Source organism: Saccopteryx leptura, chromosome X, assembly GCF_036850995.1.
Source record: "Saccopteryx leptura isolate mSacLep1 chromosome X, mSacLep1_pri_phased_curated, whole genome shotgun sequence".
Lineage (NCBI taxonomy): Eukaryota > Metazoa > Chordata > Mammalia > Chiroptera > Emballonuridae > Saccopteryx > Saccopteryx leptura.
The window spans coordinates 37630580-37656943 of record NC_089516.1 but is presented as its reverse complement, the minus strand read 5'-3'; the positions used below and the strand labels follow the sequence as shown (position 1 = coordinate 37656943).

General features: G+C 34.5%; 1 protein-coding gene across 4 annotated transcripts in view; it reads left to right on the top strand.

Moving 5' to 3' along the window:
* NBDY (negative regulator of P-body association) overlaps window positions 1-26364 on the top strand; it is a 49738-nt gene that overhangs the window by 1847 nt on the left and 21527 nt on the right. For 2 of the 4 annotated variants that reach the window (XM_066357643.1, XM_066357642.1), the window contains 2 exons: window positions 550-687; window positions 23806-23856. The gene's annotated coding sequence lies outside the window, so the exon portion shown is untranslated. Of the gene's footprint in view, window positions 1-549; window positions 688-3925; window positions 3974-23805; window positions 23857-26364 lie in introns of all 4 variants that reach the window. The other 2 variants (XM_066357644.1, XM_066357645.1) reach the window with 2 other exon arrangements.

Here is a 26364-nt window from a genome sequence, read left to right as displayed (position 1 = left end):
CAAATAAGGGGCTTCTGGATTTAGGGCTTGGTGGTAGTGCATAGAAAATGAATGAACTCTATTTCACTTAAAAGCATTGCCAGATCATTCCTTAGAACCTGACTTCCCACAACTTTACTTCTGTGTCCAAACAGTGCATGAAGTAGTAGAGGTGGTGAGTGGGAGAACCTATGGATAGCAGTGTTCAGAGAGAAAACAAAGGAGATAGTATAGGGCAAGAAGTATAAGAGCTATACCATTTCTTCCAGTGATCCAAGTCACTGAAAATTGTAATAAGAGTAAATATTTACTGAACATTTTTATATGTCAGATAGTGTTCTAAAGGACTTCTATAGTCTATCCTTATTATTAAGCTTGCTATTAGTTTTACTAATTATTATTGACATGCAATAAACCCTTTCTAATATTATTGACATAACTGTTTTACAGGAATATATCTATATAATTGAAATGGGAGAATGGTGGAGCATAACGACTTGCGGAGGCCAGGGGAAAGAGATAAACAGTAACAGAAAAAAAATGATTTTACTTTATTTTCCTATTTTTCAGGCTTTTAAGGGATTGCAGTATGTCTCCATTTTCTTGGTGCATTAGTAAAATAGTATATCCAGTGAAGACAATGAAGATTATTGACAATGATATCCTGCTCTTACTGTTGTCTTGCACTGGGAAGTTGTGATTTTCAAGGTAATGTCATTACCAAAAACTTATTAAGGGGGGAAGAAAAATATGAGTTATGACATTAAATTGATTGACATTACAAATGACTAGCCATACAAAAACCAAAAAGCTATCACCAAATAACAAAATTGAAACCCTTTTCTATACTATATGAAACCATATATACCGCATAATAATGTAATCTATAAGCTGTTTTGTTAGATTAACTTTTAATTACTTTACAGTTTCCCTTGTTACTGTGAAATGTATCTTTTAAACCACATTTTCTGATTATTTCTGGTAAATGAGAACATGGTTGATATATTTACATACTGATTTCATATGCTGCAACCTTTTTGAATTCTATTTATTCTAATAATTTATGAATTCTGTTAATTAATTATATTAGATAAAATGGTAATTTCTTTCCAATATTTTTTAGCTTGTCCAATATTTTTAGCAATTTTTTAGCTTGTTTTGCTGTGCTAGCTAAGATCTTCAGTACAACAAAAAAATAGAAGTGATAGAGAATTTCCTTGTCTTGCTACTGATTTTACAAGGAAATTTTACAAATGTTTATTTTTAGTAGATTTTTTTTCAGCTTAAGGAAGTTTCTTTCTATTCTTAATTTGCTGAAAGTTTGCATTATGAACTAGTACAGGTTTTTCTCCAGATACTTTGTATTTATAGCCATGATTATATGTTTTTTTCTCCATTAATATGACAGTGTTACTGTGTGATAAATTGTTGTAATCAATTTTTAATAATTTTTTTGCTTTTAGCTTCATCAGCTATCACCATTGAATATTTTGTTTTCTATTTTAATAATTTTTGCTTCTTTTTCTTTATTTTCTGTTTTTGCTCTTTTTCTAATTTATTTATTTGAATCTTTAGCTCAGTAATTTCAATTTACTAGAAATTTCTATAAAATTTTCACTATGTACCATTTTAGAAGAATCTCACGGGTTTTTTATATGTAGTTAATTATTATTTTAAATTTTTTCTTATGTTTCTTAACACTTTTTTTACTCATGACTTATTTGATATTTTAAATTAACAAATATGTGTCTCTTTTAAAAAATATTGTGAAATCATTAGTTTAATTACAGATGAACTTCATCTTATTTTCTACTCTGAAATGTTTAATGTTTTTTTATATTTCTGGTAACAAATATCAAAACTACACGCTGGCACCTCATCCTAGTAGATTTTGACAATATCAAACTTACTTTATTACATACATAAGAAAAGTGTGATTGTACTATTCAGTGGTGGAATTATTTCTGATATTTGTGCTTGCATTTTTAAGCATTTTTATTTTGATCCAACACTATACTTAAAGAAAATTTGTAAGAATATTACAATGAACTTGCCTATATCCTTTACCTGGATTCATCAATTAAAACATTATCATGTTTGCTTTATCATTTTCTACCTCAATCTTTATTTCTATTGCATTCTTTATCATTTCCAATCATTCTGTTCCTCCTCTTCCCTTTTTTCTTCCCCCACCCATTCCTGTCTCCTCTACCTCCCCTCTTCCTTCTTTTCTCTCTCCCTTTTTCTCTCTTTGAAATATTTGAGAGTAAGGTGCAGGCATCATATCCCCTTACCTGTAAATACTTCAGTGCATATATCCTCAGAACAATATCTTTCTCTTACACAACCTCAGTATATGTGGCAAAATAAAAAATTGACATTGTTCCATAAACTTTTATTGTCAAGATCATATACTCATACTTACTGAAAAGGGAACAAGTTTGGGAAAATGTATTTCAGATAGACAATGTAAGCTGTATTCTTTTTTTGTCAGATTTGTTGCAATTTATTTAACCTATGATATTTCTGTAAATTTAATATGTTAATTTGTTACACATATACATCACAGAATGATTAGCACTATAAGGTTAATTAACAGTCATCCCACATAGTTACCGTTTTTTGTGTGTGGTTAAAGCATTTAAGATCTACTCTCTTAACTTTTATATATACAATACACTATTGTTAACTATAATCACTACTCTGTAGTATAATACTATACTATAACTATAGTTACATAACTATATAGAATTAAATATAATATAAATAGTGCTAACTGGAGTATAATATGCATCATGCTGTACATTAGAACCTGAGAACTTGTTATAATTGAAAGTTTATACCTTTTGACCAACTTCATTCATTTTCCCCACCCTTCCACCCCAGGAAACCACTAACCTAACTCTCTGTTTCTATGAATTAGGCTTTTTAAAATTTCATGCAAAAGTGAGATTAAACAGCATTTCTCTTTCTCTTTCTGAATTATTTCACTTAGCCTAAGGTCCTCAAGATTTATCCATTATGTCAGAAATTACAGGATTACCTTATATATGGCTGAATAATATTCCATTGTATATATGTATGCCACAGTTTCTTTGTCCATTTATCTATCTGTGGACACTCAGTTTGTTGCAATGTCTTGGTTACTATAAATAACGATGCAGTGAACATAGAGGTACAGATATCTCTTGGAGATAGTATTTTCATTTTCTTCAGCTATATTCCCATAAGTGGAATTGCTGAATCATATGGTAGTCCTATTTTTAATTCTTTGAGGAACTTCCATACTGTTTTCCATAGTATGTGTAACAATTTACATGCTTCCCAACAGTGTACAATGGTTCTTTTCACATCCACGCCAGCATTAGTTATCTCTTGTCTTTTTATGATAGTCATGTATAGGATATCTCATTGTGGTTTTGATTTGCATTATCCTCATGATTAGTGATGCTGAACAATTTTTCATGTACTTGTTGGTCACGCAAATATCTTCTTGGAAAAAATATCTAATCAGACTGTGCACTATTTTATATTGGATTACTTTTTTATTCCCACTGAGTTTTATGAGATCCTTATATATATTTTGGATATTAATTTCTTATCAGATAAAGTGTTTTGCAATTATTTTCTTTTATTACATAGGTTTTCTTTTAAATCTGTTAATCATTTATTTTGCTGTGTAGAGCTTTTTAGTTTGATGTAGTCCCTCTTGTTTATTTTTTCTCTTTTATTGCTTTTTCTTTGGGTGTCATATCTATAAAACTATTGCAAAGACCGAAGTCAATAAGGTTTTTCATTATTTTTTCTAAGACTTTTACAGTTTCTTGTTTTACTTTAATTCTTCAATCCATTTTAAATTAGTTTTTGTGAGTGGTGTAAGATAGGGCTCCAGTTTTATCCTTTTTCATGTGAATATCCAGCTTTTCCATCATTATTTATTGAATAGGTTATCTTTTCTCCACTGAGGACTCTTGACTTCCTGGTCAAATATTAGGTGAGCATACATGTCGGGGTTTATTTCTTGCCTCTCAATTCTGTTCTGTTGGTCCAAGTGTCTCTTTTATGCCAGTACCATACTGTTCTTTTATATAACTTTTTGTAAAAGCATAGTAGCCATGCAATATTATATTAGTTTCAAATGTACAACATAGTGATGTGACATGTATACACCTTACAGTGTGATCATTACATTGAGTCTAGTAACAATCTGTCACCACACAAAGTTATTACAATGTTATTGACTATATTCTCTGTGTTGTACACTATATCCCCATGGCTGATTTATTTTATAACTGAAATTTTGTACCTCTTTTTCCTCTTCACATTTTCACCCATCCCTCAACTACCCATCCTTCTAGCACCCATAAGGTTATTCTCTGTATCTATGAGTCTGGTTTTTTGTTTTGTTTTGTTTTTTAGATTCCACATATAAGTGAAATCATAAGGTATTTGTCCTTGTCTGACTTATTTCACTTAGCACAGCTCTCTCTAATTCTATTCATGTTATAGCAAATGACAAGATTCATTCTTTTTATGATGGAGTAATGTTCCATAATATGTCTGTGTGTGTATCACATCTTCTATATTCATTCATCTTTTGATGGACACCTAGGTTGCATACGTATCTTAGACATTGTAAGTAATGCTGAAATGAACATGGAGCTGCATTTATCTGTTCAAATTGGTGTTTCTGTGGGCTCTTTTTTTTGATAAATTTCCAGAAGTGAAATTGCTGAGTTGTATGGCAGCTTTGTTTTGAATTTTTTGAGAAATCTCCATGCTGTTTCCCATAGAGGTTACATCAATTTACAATCCTACCAGCAGTGCGTGTCAGTTCTTTTTTCTATACATCCTTGCTCACACTTGTGTGTTGATTTATTGATAGCCATTCTGACACCTGTGAGGTAATATTTTATTGTGGTTTTGATTTACATTTCTCTAATGACTAGTGATGTTGAGAATTTTTTCATATGTCTGTTGGCCATCTGTATGTCTTCTCTAAAGAAATGTCTCGTGTCTTTTGCTCACTTTTTGACTGGGTTGTTTATCTTTTGTATTATTGAGTTGAATGAATTCCTAATATAGTTTGGATATCAACCCCTTATTGGATATACCATTTGTGCATATCTTCTCCCTTTCAATAAGTTGTCTTTTTGTTTTGTTGATGGTTTCCTTTGCTGTGCAGAAGCTTTTCAGTTTTACAAAGCCCTACTTCCTTTTGTTTTTGGGGTGTTTATTTTGCTTTTGTTTACCTAGCTTGAGGGGACATATCCAAAAAGATGTTATTATGACTGATGTCAAATATTATACTAATATTTTTTCTAGAAGTTTTATGGTTTCAGAGCTTACATTTAAGTATTTGATCTATTTTAAGTTTATATTTGTATATGATATCAGAAAGGAGTACAGTTCCTTTTATTTCATGTATCTGTCTAGTTTTCCGATGCCACTTTTTGAAAACACTTCTCCATTGTATGTTCTTGTCTCCTTTCTCTCAGGTTAGTTGACCATATACACAAGAGTTTAGTTTTGGGCTGTCTATTCTCTTCTATTGATAAATGTGTCTGTTTTTCTGCCAGTACTGTATTATTTTGATTATTATAGCTTTGTAGTATAGTTTGAAATCAGGGACTATGATAACTTCTTCTATGTTCTTTCTCTAGATTGCTTTGGATCGCTGGCTGGTTGGCTCAGTGGAAAAGCATCAGCCTGGTGTTTGGATTTCCAGGGTTTGATTCCCCGTCAGGGCACACAGGAGAAATGCTTATCTGCTTCTCTACTCCTCCCCCTCTCACTTCTCTCTCTCACTCTCTTTTCCTCTCCTGAATCTTTAGCTTGATTGGAGCGAGTTGGCTCCAGGCACTAAGGATGACTCTATAGTCTCCACCTTAGGCACTAAGAAGAGCTTGGTTGCTGAGCAATGGAGCAGCGACCCCAGATGGACAGAGCATCCCCCTCTAGGGGGCTTGCTGGGTGGATCCTGGTCAAGGTGCATGTTGGCATCTATCTTTCAGATTCCCTGCCACTCACTTAAAAAAAAAAAGATTGCTCTGGCTATTTGTAGTCTTTTGAGGTTCAATATAAATGTTAAGATTCTTTTTTCTAGTAATGAAAATGATGTTATTGGTGTTTTTATGAGGATTACATTGAATCCATAGATAGTAGTAGTACTATCTTTGGGTAGTTATTTTTTTTTTAGTGACAGGTGGAAAGGTTGAGAGATCAACTCACACATACACCCAACCGAGATCCACCCAGCAAGCCTGCAACAGGGTGATGCTCAGCCCATCTAGAGACATTGCTCCGTTGCTTGGCAACCGAGCTATTTCAGCCCCTGAGGGGAGGCCATGGAGCCATCCTCGGCACCCTGGGCCAGCTTGCTCAAATCATTCAAGCCATGGCTACTGGAGGGGAAGAAAGACAGAGAAAGAGGGAGCGAGAAGGGGGGAGGAATGGAGAAGCAAATGTCACTTCTTCTGTGTTCCCTGGCCAGGAAATGAACCAGGGGCTTCCACACACTGGCCAAATGCTCTACTACTGAGCTAACCAGCCAGGGCCAGTGTGGTCCTTTTAACAATATTTATTCTTCCAGTCCATGAGGATGATATATTCTTCCATTTATTTGTGTGCTTTTTCTTTTTTCAATGTCATATAATAGTGCAGATCTTTTACATACTTGGTTAAATATATTCTTAGGCATTTTATTCTTTTGGATACTATTGTAAATGACATTATTTTCTTAATTTCTTCTCTGATGGTTTTTTATCAGTGTATAGAAAAGTGGATACTGATTTTTGTATCTTTCTGCATAACTGAATTCACTTATTAATTTTATTAACTTTTGGTGGATTCATTAAGATTTTTATATATAATATAATGTCATCTGCAAATAGTGACAGTTTTATTCCTTCCTTTGCAGTTTGGATACCTTTTATTACTTTTCTCATTGTTGTGGCTAAAATTTCCAATATTATATTGAATAATTGTGATGAGAGTGGACATTGCTGTCTTGTTCCTTGTCTTAGAGGGAAAGCTTTGAGTTTTTCACCATTCAGAATGATGTTATCTATGAGCCTCTCATATAATAGCCTTTATTATGTTGAGGTAAATTCCTTCTATAGCAACTTTGTTGAGAGTTTTTATCAAAAATGAATGTTGAATTTTGTGAAATACTCTTTTGTACCAATTGAAATGATCATATTACTTTTTTTGTTGCTGTTGTTGATGTAGTGGGTCACATTGTTTTTTAGACACTGATCCACTCTTACATTCCGGGAATAAATCCTACTTGATCATGGTGTAAAATCCTTTTAATATTGAATTCGGTTTGCACGTATTTGTTGAGAATTTTGACATCTATATTCACCAGGAGTATTGGCCTAATTCTTTTTTGTGTGTTGTTTTTTTTTCCTCCTGTATTTTTTTAATAGAATAATCTTGGCCTCTTACAAGTTTGGAAACATTCTTTCACTTCAAATTTTGGGAATAGTTTGAAGAGGATAGGTATTACATCTTCTTTAAATGTTCAGTAGAATTCACCTGTGAAGCATTCTGTTTTGGGCTTTGGTTTGTTAGGAAGTTTTGATTACCACTTTAATTCCATTGCCAATAATTGGTCTGTTCAGATTCTCTGTTTCTTCCAGGCTTAGTCTTGGCAGGTTTTATGTTTCTAGAAATCAGTGTATTTCTTCTAGATTGCTTACATTGTTAGCATATAATTCATAGTATTTTTTAATCAATTGAACTTATCTGGATGACATTGTTTTGCAAAACCATACAGGTTTCCAGTGTACAACTCAGTATGACACCATCTGCATACCATTTCATGTACCCTCCATCCTAAGCAAAGTCTTTTTTGTCCTCATTTTCCTCTCATTTGCCTTCCTTCACCTTGCTCCCACCCCTATTTCTCTTTGGCTGTTGGCACTGTTGTCTGTGTCTGTGTGGTATGTATATATGTTTTTTGGCTAATTCCTTAACCTTCTTTCATCCAGTCCCCACACACCCTCCCTTATGACCGCTGTTCATCTGTTCCGTGTGTTCATGCTTCTTTTTCTATTTTGTTCATCGGTTTATTGTGTTCATTAGATTCCACATATTAGTGAGATCATATGGTATTTGTCTTTCTCTGACTTATTTCACTCAGTATAGTAATATCCAGGTTCATGCATGTCAAAAAAGGTAAGATTTCTTTAATTTTTATGGCTGCATAGTATTCCATTGTGTAGATGTACCACAATTTTTTAAGCCACTCATCCTCTTATAGGTTCTTGGGCTGTTTCTAGATTTTGGCTATTATAAATAGAGTTGCAAGGAAACTGTGGGCCATGTATGACAGACAGACCAATACCCAACATCATGATCAATGGACAGAACCTAAATGTGTTTCCCTTGAGACAGGACCAAGATAAGGTTGTCCACTTTCACCACTCTTATTCAACATAGTACTAGAAGTCTTAACCATAGCACTCAAACAAGAAGAAGAAATAAAAGGCATCCAAGTTAGAAAGAAGAAAGTAAAACTGTCATTATTAACTGAAGACATGATATTGTACATAGAAAAACCTAAAGACTCCACCAAAAAAACAAATAAATGAATTTGGTGAAGTAGCAAGATACAAAATTAATATTCAAGAATCAGTGGCATTTTTATATACCAATAATGAACTATCAGAAAGAGAAATTATGGAAACAACCCCATTTACTATTGCAACAATAACAGAAATAAAGTACCTATGAATAAATTTAACCAAGGAGGTAAAAGGTTTGTACTTGGAAAATTACAAGACATTGAAGAAAGTAATTGAGGAAGATACAAATAAGTGGAAGCATACATTGTGCCATGAATTGGAAGAATTAACATCACTAAAACTTCTATACTACCTAAAGCAATCTATAGATTCAACTCAATTTCTATTAAAATAGCAATAGCACATTTCACAGATCTAGAACAAATATTCCAAAAATATATATGGAATAATAAAAGACTCCAAATAGCCTCAGCAATCTTGAGAAAGAAGAACAAAGTTAGAGGTATCACACTGCTTGATATCAAACTATATTACAAGGCTATTGTAATCAAAACAGCCTGGTACTGGCATAAGAACAGGCATATACTATAATTCATAATATTGTTGAATGATCCTTTGTTTTTGTTGTGTCAGTTGTTATCTTCATTTATTTCTGATTTTATTTATTGGGCTCTTTTCTAGATGTGTCTTGGTAGAATGTCAATTTTATTTTCCTTTTCAAATGTCCAACTTTTAGATTCATTAAACTTTCTTATTGCTTTGTAGGCTCTATTTTGTTCATTTCAGCTGTGAACTTGAGTTTTTCTTTCTATGTACTTTGGATTTTAATTTTGCTTTTGTTTTGTTTTGTTTTGTTTTGTATTTTTCTGAAGCTGGAAACCAGGAGGCAGTCAGACAGACTCTCGCATGTGCCCGACCGGGATCCACCCGGCACGCCCAACAGGGAGCAATGTTCTGCCCATCTGGGGCATCGCTCTGTTGTGACCAGAGCCAGTCTTGCACCTGAGGCAGAGGCCATGGAGCCATCCCCAGCGCCCGGGCCATCTTTGCTCCAATGGAACCTTGGCTGCGGGAGGGGAAGAAGGAGACAGAGAGGAAGGAGAGGGGGAAGGGTGGAGAAGCAGATGGGCGCTTCTCCTGTGTGCCCTGGCCAGGAATCGAACCCAGGACTTCCACACGCCAGGCCGACGCTCTACCACTGAGCAAACTGGCCAGGGCCTGGATTTTAAAATTTTATGAATTTCTTTAGGTGTAAAGTAAAATTGTTCATTTGGGATTTTTTCTGCCTCTTCAGGTCAGTCTGTATAGCTATAAATTTTTGCTTTTTCTGCACCTCATGAATTTAGTAAGGTTGTGTTTTTTTCATTTTCATTTGTCTTGAGACAGTGTTTTATTTCCTGCTTAATTTCCACTGTAGTCTATTATTTTAATGCTATGTTATTTAATCTCCACATATTTGTTTTTTGGGTTTTTTTTTTTTCAGTTTTCCTCTACTAGTTGATTTCTAGTTTCAAGACATGGTCAGAAAATATGTTTGATATAATTTCAAACTTCTTCAGTTTATTGAGCCTTTTCTTTTTTTTTTTTTTTTTTTTTTTGTGGTGGTGGTCTAATATGTGGTTTATCCTGGAAAATGTTCCATGTACACTTAAGAAGAATGTGTAATCTAAAGTTTGGGGATGGAATGTTTTATAAATGTCTATTAAGTCATTCTGGTCTAATGTGGCATTTAAGATATTTATTTCCTTATTAAATTTCTATCTGGATTATCTATCCATTGAGGTAAGTAGGGTATTAAGTCCTCAACTAATGTATTATTGCTTATTTTCTTCCTTTATGTCTATTAATATTAGCTTTATGTACCTGGTTGCTCCAATATTACATCCATAGTACAATTGATATATCCTTTTCTAGGATTGAGCCCTTTATCATTATGGAAAGTACTTCGTTGTCTCTTTTTATATTGTTTGTTTAAAGAGTATCTCATCTGATATGAATATGCTACCCCAGCTTTCTTTTTCTTCTATTTGCATGGAGTATCTTTTTCTATCCCCTCCTTTTCAGTCCATTTGAATCTTTTATAGACAGCATATATGTGGGTCTTGTATTTTTATCCATTCTGCCCCCCTGTCTATTAATTGGAATATTTAGTCCATTTATTTTTAAACTAATTATTTATAGGTATATGGTATATGCTTATTGCCATTTATTTATTGTGTTTTGGTTGTTTTTGTTGTTCTCTGTTCCTTTCTAATTTGCTATTTTATTTTTTCAGTGTTTTTTTGGAGTTCTTATCTCTATTTTGGATATTTTTTGTACTTTTTAGTTTGTGGTAACTGTGATGTTCATAGATATCAATCTATATTCATAGAATTTTAGTTCAAATTTTTAGAAGTTTGAGTTTGGGCACATTTTAATAGAACTGCATTTGTACTCTCATTTTTTACTTTATGGTTTTGATGTCACATTTTAGATTTTTTTGTTTATTGTATCCCCTAAATACTTTATTGTAGCTATAGTTAATTGTGTTGCTTTTTTCTATTAATCATTATTTTTTATTTTCTTATTTTGTGGTAGAGTATTCTAGAAAGTAAGTTCCTTTTTTCTAGTACTTTAAATACACTGCTCATAAAAATTAGGGGATCAGGGAATGTGCAGATATTTCTGTACTTTCAGCCTTTTGTATAGTGCATTTTCACCAATGAAATAAGTTGGTTTTGCATTTCATTTACATAATCAAACAACTTTCTTTGACATGTCGTTTGCTTACCGATGTTCTTGTTTAATAAAAAAAATCAAATGCTTCTTTTTTTATCGCTTCATATTCATTTTGAAATATCCCCTAATTTTTGTAAGCAGTATATATCTGTCTTCTTCTTTCTGGCCTGTAGAGTTGCTTCTGAGAAGTCAACTAGATAGCCTTATGGAGCTTCCTTTGTATGTGACTTGTTTCTTCCCTCTTGCTGCCTTCAAGGTTATCTCTAGCCTGACCAGGTGGTGGCACAGTGGATAGAGCATTGGACTGGGATGCGGAGGACTCAGGTTCGAGGCCCCGAGGTCAAAAGCTTGGGCGCAGGCTCATCTGATTTGAACAAAAAGCTCACTAGCTTGGACCCAAGGTCTCTGACTTGAGCAAGGGGTTACTTGGTCTGCTGTAGCCCCACGGTCAAGGCACATGAGAAAGCAATCAATGAACAACTAAGGTGTAGCAATGGAAAACTAATGATTGATGCTTCTAATCTCTCTCCATTTCTTCCTGGCTGTCCCTATCTATCTCTCTATCTGTTAAAAAAAAAAAAGATTGTCTCTATATCCTTAACTTTTGTCATTTGAGTTATAAGATCTCTTGGTTGGCCTCTATGGGTTCTGTGTGCTTTCTGGACCTGGATGTTTTGTTTTCGTTTCTGTTTTTCTACCACAGGTTAGGTAAGTTTTTTTTTATTTTATGAATTTAATATTTAAATAAAAACAACAAAACAGGTACACAAAACTAGATTGTTATAAGAATTTTAAAATATTAATGAAAAATATTAAATAATGCCTGACAAAAAACAATAAAACGGTTATTTAAGATATTTCCATATTTCTTCTTTTTTTTTTTCATTTGCAGTGGGGTTTTTCTTTTATTAATTTTAATGGGGTGACATTGATAAATCAGGGTACATATATTCAGAGAAAGCATCTCCAGATTATTTTGACATTTTGTTATGTTGCATACCCCTCACCCAAAGTCAAATTGTCACTTTATATCTGCTTTTCTTTGTGCCCCTCTCCTCCCCCCACCCCCTCCCTCTCCTACCTTACCCCCCTGTAACCATCACATTCCTGTCCATGTCTCTGAGTCTCATTTTTATGTCCCATCTATGTATGGAATCATATAGTTCTTAGTTTTTTTTATTTACTTATTTAACTCCATATAATGTTTTCAAGGTCTATCCATGTTATTGTAAATGATACGATGTCATCATTTCTCATGGCTCAGTAGTATTCCATAGTATATATGTACCATAGCTTTTTAATCCACTTGTCCACTGACGAACACTTGGGCTGTTCCAGATCTTCGCTATTGTGAACAATGCTGCCATAAACATGGGGTGCATTTCTCCTTTTGGAACAGTTCTATGGTGTTCTTAGGGTATATTCCTAAAAGTAGGATAGTTGGGTCAAAAGGCAGTTCGATTTTTAAGATCTTGAGGAATCTCCATACTGTTTTCCACAGTGGCTGCACCATTCTGCATTCCCACCAGCAGTGCAGGAGGGTTCCCTTTTCTCCACATCCTCGCCAGCACTTATTCTGTGTTGTTTTGTTTTTTGTTTTTTTGGTTTTTGATGAGCGCCATTCTGACTAGTGTGAGGTGATATCTCATTGTGGTTTTTGTTTTTTGTTTTTTGGGTTTTTTTGTATTTTTCTGAAGCTGGAAACGGGAAGAGACAGTCAGACAGACTCCCGCATGCGCCCGACCGGGATCCACCCGGCATGCCCACCAGGGGCTACGCTCTGCCCACCACACTGTCGAATATGTTCTCTCATTGTGTAGTTTGTCTTTTTATTCTGTTCTTAATGTCTTTAGCTGTGCAAAAGCTTTTTAGTTAGATATAGTCCCATTTTTTTCCCTGTCTTTTATTTCACTTGCCCATGGAAATAAATCGACAAATATATTGCTGCGAGAGATGTTGGAGAACTTAATGCCTCTGTTTTCTTCTAAAATGCTTATGGTTTCATGGCTTACATTTAAGTCTTTTATCCATTTTGAGTTTATTTTTGTTAATGGTGTAAGTTGGTGGTCTACTTTCATTTTTTTGCAGGTAAATGTCCAATTTTCCCAACACCATTTATTAAAGGGGCTGTCTTTACTCCATTGTATGCTCTTACCTCCTTTGTCAAATATCAGTTGTCCATAAAGCTATGGGTTTAGTTTTGGGTTCTCTGTTCTGTTTCATTGATCTATATGCCTGTTCTTAGGCCAGTACCAGGCTCTTTTGGGAACAATGGCCTTGTAGTATAACTTGATATCGGGATGTGTGATACCTCCCACTTTATTCATCCTTTTCAAGATTGCTGAGGCTATTCGTGTTCTTTTTTGGTTCCATATAAATTTTTGGAATATGTGTTCTATATCTTTGAAATATGTCATTGGTATTTTAATTGGTATTGCATTGAATTTATAAATTTATTTGGGTAATGTAGACATTTTAATGATGTTTATTCTTCCTAACCATGAGCACGGTATATGCTTCCACTTGTTTGTATCTTCCTTGATTTCTTTTATTGATGTTTTATAATTGTCCAAGTAAAAGTCTTTAGTCTCCTTGGTTAAATTTATTTCTAGGTATTTTTTTTTTTGGTTGCTATAGCGAAGGGAATTGTTTCATTAATTTCTCTTTCAGACAGTTCATTGTTGGTGTATAAAAATGCCTCTGATTTCTGAGTATTAATTTTATATCCTGCCACCTTGCTGAATTTATTTATCTGGTTCAGTAGCTTTTTGACTGAGACTTTAGGGTTTTCTATGTACAATATCATATCATCTGCAAATAATGATAGTTTTATTTCTTCTTTTCCAATTTGGATGCCTTTTATTTCTCCTTCTTGTCTGATTGCTGTGGCTAGGACTTCCAGGACTATGTTGAATAAGAGTGGTGAAAGGGGGCACCCCTGCCTTGTTCCTGATCTTAAGAGGATTGCTTTTAATTTCTGCCCATTGAGTATGATGTTGGCTGTGGGTTTGTCATAGGTGGCCTTTATCATGTTGAGGTATGTTCCCTGTATTCCCACTTTGCTGAGTTTTGATCATGAATGGCTGCTGCATTTTATCAAATGCTTTTTCTGCATCTATTGAAATTATTATGTGGTTTTTCTCCTTCTGTTTATGTGATGAATCACATTGATTGATTTGCGAATATTGTACCAGCCTTGCCTCTCCAGAGTAAATCCCACTTGATCATGGTGTATGATTTTTTTCATGTATTGCTTTTGCTAATATTTTGTTGAGGATTTTAGCATCTATATTCATCAGGGATATTGGCCTACAATTTTCTTTCTTTGTGTTGTCTTTGCCTGGTTTTGGAATCAGAATTATGCTCTCCTCATAAAAGGAGTTTGGAAGTCTTCCTTCCTCTTGAATTTTTTGAAATAGCTTGAGAAGTATAGGAGTTAGTTCTTTTAATATTTGGTAGAATTTACTTGTGAAGCCATCAGGCCCAGGATTTTCTTTGTTGGGAGTTTTTTGATAACTGTTTCAATCTCATTTGTTGTAATCAGTCTGTTTAGGTTTTCTGATTCTTCCAGATTGATTTTTGGAAGATTGTATGTGCATCTTTTGTTTTAAGGTGTGTCTCTTGTAGACCGCATATGTACGAGATCTGTTTTCTAATCCATGCAGCTACCGTATGCCTTTTGATTGGATCATTTAATCCATTTACATTTAAGGTTATTATTGATATGTAGTCATTTATTTTCATTTTATTTTTTAAAGCTGTATTCCTCTTTTGCTATATTCTTTTCCTCCTTTGATCTGTTTACAACAGGCCCTTAACATTTCCTGCAGCAGCACTGGTTTTGTTTTAATGAATTCCTTCAGTTGTTGGTTTTTGGGGGTTTTTTTTTGTTTGTTTGTTTGGGAAACTTTTTATTTCTCCTTCAATTTTAAATGATAGCCTTCCTGGGTAAAGTAGTCTTGGTTGGAGATTCTTATTCTGCATTACTTCAAATATTTCTTGCCATTCCCTTCTGGCCTCAAGTATTCTGTTGAGAAGTCAGATGTCATCCTTATGGGGGCTCCTTGTTAGATGATAGCCTTCTTTTCTCTAGCAGCTTTTAATTTTTTTCTTTATCACTTAGCTTTGGTATTTTAATTATGATGTGTCTTGGTGTAGATTTCTTTGGATTTATCTTTAATGGAGTTCTCTGTGCTTTTTGAACTAGTGAGAGTTTTTCCTGCATTAATTTAGGGAAGTTTTCAGTGATGATATGATTGTACAAAGTCTCTATCCCTTGTTCTTTCTTCAGGAACCCCTATGATGCAGATGTTATTTCTCTTCATGTTGTCACAGAGCTCTCTAAGAGTTTCCTCAGATTTTTTGAGTCTCTTTTCTTTTTTCTGCTCTGCTTCCATGCCTTCATTCAACTTGTCCTCCAAGTCGCTGATTCAATCCTCAGCTTCATCCATCCTGTTTTTAATTCTTTCCATTATGGTCTTCATTTCTTTTATTATATTTGTCATTTTCGACTGATTCTTTTTTAATATTTCGTGGCCTTTTTTTATACTTGCTATCTCTTTATTTAGGTGTTTGTGATGACCATCCATTGTTGTTCTAAGATCCCTAAGCACCCTAACAATCAATATTTTAAACTCTGCATCCGGAAGCTTGGTTATTTCTATATCACTCAGTTCATTTTCTGGAGGTTTCTCTTGTGGTTTCATTTGGGTTGCAGTTCTCTGTCTTCTCACTATGTCTGTGTGTTTGGGTGTGTTGTTTGTAGAGTTGGTTGAGTCTGTGCTTGGTGTTGTCCAACTCCAGTTTTCAGTTGTGTTATTTCTAGTTCTTCTTGGGTTGGCATCAGCTGTTCTTTGTAATCCACTTTTGGATTTGGGCCCCTTTGAAGTCTTGATATGTTTTCTTCTCATTTTTATTAACAGGTGTAATCTTGTTTACTGATCTCAGCAGGGAGCTTATTTGAAGCTGTATCCAGGAATGCGGTGGGTGTAACCTGAGACTCTGAAGGCCTGATCTACCACTTACTCTCTCTGGGGGCAGGGTGTTTTCTCAGCTTCAGTATGGGGAGGTCCATGGAGACCTGAGTTACTGCCTCTCCTCCCCACTTCTTGTTTTCAGCTGTGTCTTGTTGCACTAATTGGAGCTGGAGAGACATCTTGAAATGGGTGACCTGGAACCATTTTAGTCTTATGTAGAAGGATCAAACCTTCCTGCAGCTATGGCCACTTCAAGCACTGGATGAGTCAGCTTCTCTGGTCCTCCCATGCATTCCTTTGCTTGTCATTGTCTATTTCTCTCCCCCCCCCTTTCCGTTTTGAAGATAAGCCAGCCCTTTCAACACACCTCATTCCAGGTCCCCAGGCAAGTGGCTGTGATTGATATTTTCTACTCTTTTCCTTGGAATGAGAGCCCTTCTGGGCTCTCAGCCTCACTCCCTCTCCGTTCCTGTAAGCAGGAGAGACCCACTGCTCCCTGGCGCTCCCTACCAGGCTCGGTGTGGCTTCTTTACTCCTCGGTTTTTGAGAGCTGTTCTTGTAGTCCAGAGTTGGTTTTTCACACTGATTGTTCCTAAATAAATTTCTAATCCAATTTGGTGGTGTCAGCTGGGAGTCTGTGCATCTGCCTACTCCACTGCCATCTTGGAATCCCTAGGAAAGTTTTCAGGCATTATTTCTTCAAATAAACTTTCTTTCCTTCCTTTTCTCTCTTCTCCTTCTAATATTCTTATAAGTAAATTTTTGTGTGCTTAATGTTGTCCCAAAGTTGCGCCCTCTTTTTTTTTTCGTTCTTTGGTGCTCAAATTGGGAGATTTCCACTATTCTATTTACCAGGCCACTAATTTTTCTGTATTATCTTTTCTTCTGTTGATTCTTTTTAGTGTATTTTTTTTTCATTTCAGTCATTATATTCTTTAGTCCTTACTGGTTCTTTATTATATTTTCTAATTCTTTGTTGAAGTTCTCTCTAAATTCCTCTATTTTACTCTCAGGTTTGATGAGCATCCATTGAATTCTTGATCAAGTAATTATCTCTTTTTCATTAGGGCTTATTTCTGGACTTTTTTCTTTTATTTGAAACATAATCCTATGTCTTATCATTTTCTTTGATTTCATTTTTTTCATTGATGTTGACTAATTTTGTTGAGTCTTTAAAAGACATTTTAAAGAGCAGGTTAAAGTTAACAACAAAACTAAGAGGAAGGTATGGAGTTTTCTCATCTTTCCTTGCCTCTACACATGTGTAGTCTACTCTATTAATAACTTAGGCTACCAGAGTGAGACAAATGATGTCATAATTGATGAGCCTGCTTTGACAGATAATTACCCAAAGTTCATAGTTACATTATTATTCACTCTTGGTATTATACAGTCTATGGGTAACAAATATATGCTGTAATGATATATTGATCATTATAGTATCATACAGAGTAATTCATCCCTTGAAAATTCTCTATGCTCTGCCTATGCATCCCTCTCCTTGCAACCCTTGCCAACCGTTGACCTTTTTACTGTCTCCATAGTTTTATCTTTTCCAGAATGTTCTGTAGTTGGAATCATACAATTTGTAGCCTGTTAAGATTTTTTTTCATTATTTTATTTATCCATTTTAGAGCGGGAGGGAGAGAGAGAGAGAGAGAGAGAGAGAGAAAGAGAGAAGGTGGGAGGAGCAGGAAGCATGAACTCTCATATGTGCCTTGACCAGGCAAGCCCACTCTTTCGAACTAGTGACCTCAGCATTCCAGGTCGATGCTTTACCACTGCACCACCACAGGTCAGGCCCAGATTGGTTTCTTTTCATGTCTTGATAGCTCATTTTTTAGGTCTATATAACATTCCATTGGCTAAATTGTACCAATTTACTTAACTATTCACCTGCTGATGAAACATCTTGGTTGCATCCAAGTTTTGGCAATTATGAATAAAGCTGTTATAAACATCCATGTGCAGTTGTTTGTGTGGATATAAGATTTTAATTCCTTTTAGTAAGTATTAAGAAACACAATTGTTTTTGTTTATATATTTATATAAACATGCATGTATAAATAGATATATACATATACATTTTTCTGGACCATTTAACCATAAGATACCTCATGATTATTTAATATTTTAGCATGTGCTTCCCAAAGACCTTATTTATTTTCACCAGTTGAGCCAATAAATGTATTTTAGACTCAGTATAAAAAATAAAATAAAATCTAATCCAGGATCCAATCCAGAATCATATGTTGCATTTAGCTATCATGTCTGTTCAGTTTTCTCAAAATCTGCAGTAGTTTCTTAGACTTTCATTTTCTTACAAAAAAAATACTTTGAATGTGATAACACAGTTTCTCATAAAATGTCCTTCAAATTTAGTTTGTCTGATGTTTTCTCATGATTAAATTTAGCTTATAAACTTATGTCAAAGAATACCACTGAAATAATGTTTTGTTGCTTTAGAGTATTTTATCAGGAAGCACATGGTGTCAAATTGCTCTATTATTTGAAATTTTAATTTCTCCTTACAGAATGCTATTTAGGAGATTTCAGAATATAAGGCTTTGAAACATTTTGGTGACTTAATAGATAGTTAAGCAGGAACTCCCCCCCCCCCATTAAGAAATAGTCACCTTTTTTTGGACACAGGCAGAATTATGCTTTATAAATAGCACCACATTCCTTGTATAGGTTACTTGTTCATAGAAGTACTCATCATTAAAGGAAATGCTTCTGTCTGTTATGCCATCATATTTTCCTGCCTCAGAGCATTTACTAGCCTGACTGGTTGGCTATTTTTCTCTTTCAGAAGAGTTTTTTCAGCACCTTCATCTGGAGAGTCTTCTTAACCATCTGTCTCTCTGAGGTTAGCCAGTTTTTTTCTGTCACATTGCATAGGACCTTTCTACATTATGATAGATTGATTTTCTTTTTAAATTTAGTGAGAGGATGGGAGGCAGAGACAGACTCCCGTATGTGCCTCAACAGGGATCCACCCGGAAAGCCCACTAGGGAGTGATGCTCTGCCCATCTGGGGCCCTTGCTCTATTGCAACCAGAGCCTTTTCTTTTTTAGCAACTGATGTGGATGCCAGGAAACTATCTTCAGTGCCCAGGGCCAACTCGCTCCAATCAAGCCATGGCTGTTGGAGGGGAGAGAGAGAGATAGAGAGAAATGGGAGGATAAGAGGTGGAGAAGCAGATGGGCACCTCATCTGTGTGCCCTGACTGGGAATCAAACCCAAGACATACACACGCTAGACCAAAACACTACCACTGAGCCAACGAGCCAGAGCCAGACTGATCGTTTTAAAAGGAAAACATGATATGATTAAGTGCCTGTTATGATAATCTTATGACCTTTTATCATATTATCTCAGTTCTTTATTTTTCTTGGAAGTTCACCAACTTTTGTTACATTGATTCTGTATGTTTTCTAATATTGCCATAGTACATTTACCATGAACTTAAGGGCTTAAAACAACACATTTATCTTATAGTTCTGCAGATCAGATGTCTGGTATGGATCTCATTAGATGAAAATCAGGGTGTTGACAGGATACATTTTTTCCTGAGGTTCAAGGGGAAATTTTGTATCTTACCCATTTGGTTGTTGGCAGAATTCTATTTCTCTCTGTTTCCTTGCTGGCTGTTCCCAGCTTCTAGAGGCCAACTGCCTTCTTTGGCTTGTTGTGCCTTACTTTCATTTTCAAATTTAACAACTGCAGATTGAGTCCTCATGATAGAATTTTTCCACTTCCTTTTTTTCTGAGAGATAATGGCTTTAAAAATTTACAGAACCTAGGATATGTGTGTATCTTTGAATAGCATTGCATTTAAAAAGATATATAGGCATACTAAGAGAGTGTATCTTTTTTTTTAGCAAGAGAGAGAGAGAGGGACAGACAGATAGACAGAAAGGGAGAGAGATGTGAAGCATCAATTCTTCATTATGGAACCTTAGTTGTCATCAATTGCTTTCTCATATGTGCCTTGACTAGGGAGGCAGGGCCACAGAAGAGCCAGTGACCTTTGGGCTCAAGCCAGAGACCATGTGTTCATATATATGATCCCATGCACAAGCCAGTGATCCTGCACTCAAGCCGGTGACCTTGATGTTTCCAACCTGGGTTCACTGCATCCTGGGCTGACACTGTCCACGGCATGACTGCCTAGTCAGGCAACATTATTTTTCTTTTAAAGACTATGGTTATGAGACTCATTTTTAAGGAAAATTGACATTTACTGGAAGTATTTTATGTTGTTATAAGATAATCTTTTCTGAAATCACAAAACCTGGGTTCAAATATAATTTCTTTATTTTCTGATTAAATTACCTGAACTTCTGAGTCCAATTTTTATCTCTGTAAATTAGGATAATAAATATCTGTAACATTTTACTCATAAGTTGTTATAAAGGTCAAGTGACATGAGTAAAATAAAAGAACTATATATGTGGCATGGAACAATATATTATATATATTAAGATAAATCTATTATAATTTTAGTTTTGGCAGAATTTTCAAATCATATATATCAACTCCTCCAAGCTTCCAAAGTCAGCCATGACACCAGCAAAAAGGTGAATGAAAGCCAGTTGTGTGACTATTAGTCTCAACCATAAAGAGCATATATAAGGGTCTGCATGGGTATAACATGCAGAAAATTTTCTGCAACTGGACTATATGTACCACATACCTTCTAATAAAAGAGGGAATTAATATTTTTTAGTATAGTTAGTATTTGTTTATAACATTATATAGGTTTCATGTGTGCGATATTTATAATAATTCAACATCTGTATTTACTACATAATGCTAACTACCAAAGTATAGTTTCCAATCCCCACTGTAAAATCGACTCTATCTGATTCACATTCCCTCCATTCCGATTTCATCTCTGCTAAAGAATGATCTATTGTCTGCCTCTATGAATTTTGTCTTATATACCACACATAAGTACAGTGGTATGGTATTTATGTTTTTCTCCCTGACTTATGTCACTGAGCATGATACCCTCAAGGACCATACATGTTTTCATAAATGGCAAGATATCACCTTTATATGGCAGAATAGTATTTCCATGTGTGTGTATGTATGACAATGATATATCTTTTTTTTTTTTTTTTTTGAGAGAGACAGATAGGAACAGACAGGAAGGGAAAAAGATGAGACGCATCAATTCTTTGTTACAGCACGTTAGTTGTTCATTGATTGCATTCTTATTTGACTGGATGGCTATAGCAGAGCAAGTGACCTCTTGCTCATGCCAGCGACCACGGGATCATGTCTATGATCCCATGCTCAAGCCATCAACCCCACACTCAAGCTGGTGAGCCCACACTCAAGCTTGCAACTTTGGGGTTTCGAACCTGGGTCCTCCACGTCCCAGTCTGACACTCTATCCACTGTGCCACCACCTGGTCAGACTGATGGTGATATATCTATCACTTATTGACTTACTTGTCGATAAACCTTTATATTGTTTCTATATCTTGGCTATTATAAATAATGCTGCAATGAACAGGGGTGCATATATGTTTTCATATTTGGTTAAATACCCAGAAGTGGTATAGGTGGATCATATGGTAGTTTTAGTCTTTTTTTCTTTTTCTTTCTTTTTTTTTTTTTTTTTTGTGACTCCTACATGTGCCTCGACTGGGATCTACCCCGCAACCCCTCTCTTAGGCCAAAACTCAAGTACCAAGCTATTTTTAGCACCTGAGGCTGATGTGCTTGGCCCAAGGGAGCTATCCTCAGTGCCTGAGGTCATACTCTAACCCAGGGGTCCCCAAACTACGGCCCGCATGCGGCCCCCTGAGGCCATTTATCCGGCCCCCACTGCACTTCTGGAAGGGGCACCTCTTTCATTGGTGGTCAGTGAGAGGAGCATAGTTCCCATTGAAATACTGGTCAGTTTGTTGATTTAAATTTACTTGTTCTTTATTTTAAATATTGTATTTGTTCCCGTTTTGTTTTTTTACTTTAAAATAAGATATGTGCAGTGTACATAGGGATTTGTTCATAGTTTTTTTTATAGTCTGGCCCTCCAACGGTCTGAGGGACAGTGAACTGGCCCCCTGTGTAAAAAGTTTGGGGACCCCTGCTAACCAATTGTGCTGTGGGAGGGGTAGAGGGAGAAAAAGGAGAGATGGAAGGTGAGAGAAGCAGATGGTCACTTCTCTGTGCACTGGCTAGGAATTAAATCCAAGACATCCATATACCAGGTCAGTGCTCTATCCACTGAACCACCAGCCAAGACGTAGTCTTAAATATTTTTGAGCATCTTTCTACAGTTTTTCATAGTGGCTGTACATTCCCACCAGTAGTATACAAAGGTTCATGTTTCTCTGCATCCTCTCCAGTACTTATTTCTTGTCTTTTTTATTATAACCATTCTAACAGTGAGGTGATATCTCATTGTGGTTTGGATTTACATTTCTCTAATAACTAGTGATGTTGAACATCTTTTCATATGCCTGTTGACCACCTGTACATCTTTAGAAAAATCTCCATTCAGATCTTTTACCCATTTTTAATAAGATCATTTGGGTTATTTTGTTGTTGTTGAGATGTATGAGTTCTTTATATATTTTGGATTTTAATCCTTTATTGGTTGTATGGTTTGAAAATACTTTTTTTTTTATTTGGTAGGTGGCATTTTTCATTTTATTGATGATTTCTTTTGCTAGGCAAAATATTTTTAGTTTGATGTAGTCCTATTATGTTATTTTTGCTTTTGGAATCTAATCCACACGGACACTTCTGAGACCAGTGTCAAGGAACTTACTGTCTATGTTTTCTTCTATGTGTTTATGGCTTTAGGCCTTTTATTAAATACTTTAATCCATTTTAAGTTTTCTTTTGTGTGTATGGCATAAGATAGTGGTTCAGTTTCATATTTTAGCATGTGAGTATACAATTTTCTCAACACAATTTATCTTTCCTCGTGTATACAATATTCTTGGCTCCTTTGTTATAAATTAATTGAACATATATGTCTGGTTTTATTTCTGAACTCTGTATTTTTTTACATTGATCTATGTGTCTGTTTTAATGTCAGTACCATAGTTTGATTAGTATAGCTTCATGATAACGTTTGAAATCAAGATTTTTTTCACTTTCTGAAGATTGCTTTGATTTTGGGGGTTTTTTGTTGTTCTATACAAATTTTAAGATTTTTTTTCTATTTTTGTGAATAATGCCATTGGATTTCTGCTAAGGAATGCATGGAATCTATAAATTGTTTTGGTAGTAAGGATATTTTCACAGTATTTTTTTTCCATCCACGAACATAGATATATTATATCTTTCAGCAATGTCTTATGGTTTTCAGTGTATAAGTCTTTTACTTCAGTTATTTTTCCAATATGTTTTATTTTTTTGATGCTTGTAAATGGTATTATTATATTAATTTGCTTTTCTGATATGTCATTATTAGTGTATAGAAACAATAGATTTTGTGTATTGATTTTGTGTTCTGCAACATTATTAAATTTGATCATTAGTTCTAAAAGTCTTATAGTGTAGTTTTTAAGATTTTTTTATTTTAATTTTTTATTAACACATAATTGACATACAATATCTTAATTTGTTTCAGGTGTACATCATAGTGAATGATATTTATATGCATTCTGTAATGATCCTCATGGTAAGTCTAGTTACCATCTGTCACCATACAAAGTTATTATAGTATTATTGACTATATTTCCTCCATTGTACTTTATTTATATTTCCAAGACTTATTTATTTTTTAAGCTAAAGTTTGTACCTCTTAGTCCCTTTACCTTTTCACTCACTGCCTAATCTCTTTCCCTTTTAGTGACCACCAGTTTATTTCTCTGTATCTATAAGTATATTTCTGTTTTGTTTTGTTTATTTATTTTTTCACTTAATAAGTGAAATCATATGGTATTTTCTTTGCCTGACTTACTTCACTTAAAATAATACTGTCTGGGTCCATCCATGGTACCACAACTGGCAAGATTTCATTCTTTATATGTCTAAGTGTATTATATACATATATATATATATATATATATATATATATATATATATATATACATACATATATACACACACATGTATGTGTGTATGTAATCTTCTTTACCCATTAGTCTATTGATGGACACTTAGGTTGTCTCTATATCTTTGCAATTTGTAAATAATGTTACAGTGAATGTAAGGGTATACATAACTCTTTGATTGTTTTTGTTTCTTTGCAAAAATGGAATTAGTGAATTATATAAGATTTTCTTTGCTTTGTTTTATATTTTTATAACATTTTTTAAAATTAAGTGAGAGACAGGGAGGCAAACACACAGACTCCCACATGTGCCCCAAATGGATCCTCTTGGCAAGTCCTCTACAGGGCAATGTCCTGCCCATCTGAGACCACTGTTTTTGTTTCTTGGGCAACCGAGCTATTTTAGCACCTGAGGCGAGGCCATGCGGCCATACTTAGCACCCAGGGACAACTTGCTTGAACCATTTGAGCCATGGCTGTGGAAGGGGAAGAGAATGAGAAGGGGAGGGGGAATCATGGAGAAGTAGATGATCGCTTCTCTTGTGTGCCCTGATCAGGAATCAAACCTGGGACTTCCACACATCGAACCAATGCTCTACCACTGAGCAAACCAGCCAGAGTCTAAAAGTTTTAGTTTTCATTTTTTGAGGAATCTCCATACTGTTTTTTGTAGTGGCTGCACCATTTTACATTCCCACCAACAGTGTATAAGTTTTACCTTTACTCCATATCATTGCCAACACTTGCTATTTTTGTCTTTTGGATAATAGCCATTCTGACAGATATGATGAAGTGATACCTTGTTGTGGTTTTGATTTGCATTTCCTTGATGATTAGTGATGTTAAGCATCTTTTCATGTGCATGTTGGCCGTTGTATGTTTTCCCTGTTAAAATGTCTATTGAAATCATTTGCTTTCTTATTTTTAACAGTTTTTTTATATTAACATTTGTAAGTTTTTTATAGATTTTGAATATTAACTTTTTATAAGATATATGACTTGCAAGTATATTTTCTCATTCAATAAGTTACTTTTTTAACTGTACAAAATATTTTATTTTGATGTAATCTCATTTATTTATTTTTGTTGTTGTTACCCTTGTCTGAGCAGACTGGTACAAAAAATATTGCTAAGACCAAAGTCAAATAATATATTGCTTATATTTTTTTTCTAGTAGTTTTATGGTTTCAAGTCTTACATTCAAGTCTTTATTTTGAAATTGCATTTATATATGGTATAAGATAATATTCCAGTTTCCTTTTTTTGCATATATATCTCCAGTTTTTCCAACTCTATTAAAGAGACTGTTTTTGCCTTATTGGATAGTCTTGCCTCCTTTGTAATTGATTAAATGACCGTATACGTATGGGTTTATTTCTGGGTTCTCAATTCTACTCCATTACTCCATGTGTCTTTTTTAATGCCAGAACATACTGTTTTGATTACTGTAGCTTTGCAGTATAGTTTGAAACCAGGGAATACGATATTCCTACTTTTGTTTGTCTTTCTCAGAATTTCTTTGGTGTTTAAGGTTTTGTATGTGTGTATGTGTCTGTGTGTGTGGTTCCATACAAATTTTAGAAATTTTGTTTTAGTTCTGTGAAAAATACTATTGATATTTTGATGGGTATTGCATTAAATCCGTAGATCTTTTGGGTAGTAAGGACATGTTAACAATATTCATTCTTCTAATCTGTGAGTATGGTATATCTTTCCATTTATTCGTATTGTCTTCAATTTCTTCAATTGCTCATGCTTTCCATATAGAGATTTTTCGCCTCCTTGGTTATATTTATCTTCATGTATTTTATTCTTTTTAATGCAGTTGTAAATGGGGTTTTAAAATTTTATCTTTCTGATACTTCCTTACTGTATAGAAAGGAATCCAATTTCTGTATATTAATTTTGTATTCTATAATTTTACTCAATTCATATATTTGTTCTAGTAGTATTTTAGTGAAGCCTTTAAGGTTTTCTCTACAATGTATTAGATCATTTGCAAACAGAGATGGTGTTACTTCTTTATTTTTCATTTGGATGCCTTATTTCCCCCCAAGTAATTGCTGTAGCTGTGACTTCCAATATTATGTTCAATAAAAGTGGAAAGAGTGGATATCCTTGTCTTTCTTTCTT